Consider the following 1,796-nt stretch of genomic DNA (forward strand, 5'->3'; position numbering starts at 1 on the left):
GGTTCCTGTTCTCAAGAGGAATGGTTTCAGTCTCTCTCCATTGAGAATAATGTTGGCTGTTGGTTTTGCATAGATGCCCTTTATTATGTTGAGGACTGTCCCTCCTATTCCTATTTTGCTGAGAGTTTTGATCAGGAGTGGGTGTTGGATGTTATCAAATGCCTTTTCTGCATCAATTGATATGATCATGTGGTTCTTCTCCTTTGTTTTATTTATGTGGTGGGTGACATTGATTGTTTTTCTAATGTTGAACCATGCTTGCATACCTGATATGAATCCCACTAGGTCATAATGAATAGTTTTCTTGATATGTTGTTGAAATCTATTGGCTAGGATTGTGTTGAAGATTTTTGCATCTATATTCATGAGGGATATTGGTCTGTAGATTTTCTATTGAATGATGTCTTTGCCTCGTTTTGGTAACAAGGTTATGCTTGCTTCATAAAAAGAGTTAGGGAGGATTCCATCCTTTTCTATGTTTTGTAATGGTTTGAGTAGGATTGGTATCAGTTCTTCTCTGAATATTTAGCAGAATTCTCTGGTGAAACTGTCTGGGCCAGTACTTTTTTTATGGTAATTTTTTGATGACCTGTTCAGTTTCTTCTTTTGTGATGGGCCTATTCAACTTTTCCCCACCAGTCTGTGTTAGTTTAGGTAAGTGTTGTGTTTCTAGAAATCTGCCCATTTCTTCCAGATTTTCAAATTTGTTGGAATATAGTTCTTCATAGTATCCTGATATTATCATTTTTATTTCAGTTGGTTCTGTTATGATGTTACCCATTTCGTTTCTTATTTGTGTTGTTTGTGTCCTCTCCCTCTTTTCCTTTGTTAAATTTGCCAGTGTTTTGTCAATTTTATTAATCTTTTCAAAAAACCAAGTTCTGGTCTTGTTGATTTTTTTTCTATTGTCTTTCTATTTTCTCTTTCACTGATTTCTGCTTGAATTTTTATTATTTCCTTTTTTCTGGTGACTGTAGGCTTTTCTTGCTGTTCTTTTTCTAATTGTTGGAGATGTTGGATTAAAGTGTTCATTATGGCTCTTTCTCCTTTTTTGATGTGTGCATTGATTGCTATAAATTAGCCTCTGATCACTGCTTTTGGTGTGTCCCAAAGATATTGGTATGTTGTGTTTTCATTCTTGTTTGATTCAAGGAATTTTTGAATTTCATTTTTTATTTCTTCTCTGACCCAGTCTTTCTCAAGGAGGGTATTGTTCAGTTTCCATGTTTTTACTCTTTTTCCACTCATCTTCCTATTGTTGATTTCTATTTTGATAGCATTATGATCTGAGAAGATGCTTTGCAGTATTTCAATGTTTTTAAAAGGAGCTCTGGTAGCATAGTGCCTAAGGCACTTGACTGCTAACCAGAAGGCTGGCAGTTCAAACACACGAGCCACTCCTCAGAAAGAAGTTTGGGCAATCTATTTCCGTAGTGATACTGCCTCGGAAACCCAAGGAGGGGTCACTATGAGTTGGGTCCAGCTCAACAGCATATAACATCAACAATAATAAATTTATGAAGGCTTGATTTGTGGCCTACCATATGATCTATAATGGAAAATTTTCCATGTGCACTGGAAAAGAATGTATATTGTGCTGCTGTTGGGTGAAGTACTCTGCAGATGTCTATAATGTCAAGCTGGTGGATTGTATTGTTTAGCTCTTCTGCATCTTTGTTGAGTTTCTTTCCAGTTGTTCTATCTTTCAATGAAAGTGGTGTATTAAAGTCTCCCACTATGACTGTGGAGTCATCTATTTACCTTTTCAACTCTTTTAAAGTCTGATTTATGTATTT

Source organism: Orycteropus afer, unplaced genomic scaffold (assembly GCF_000298275.1).
Source record: "Orycteropus afer afer isolate SDZICR_OR568_19922 unplaced genomic scaffold, OryAfe1.0 scaffold00104, whole genome shotgun sequence".
Lineage (NCBI taxonomy): Eukaryota > Metazoa > Chordata > Mammalia > Tubulidentata > Orycteropodidae > Orycteropus > Orycteropus afer.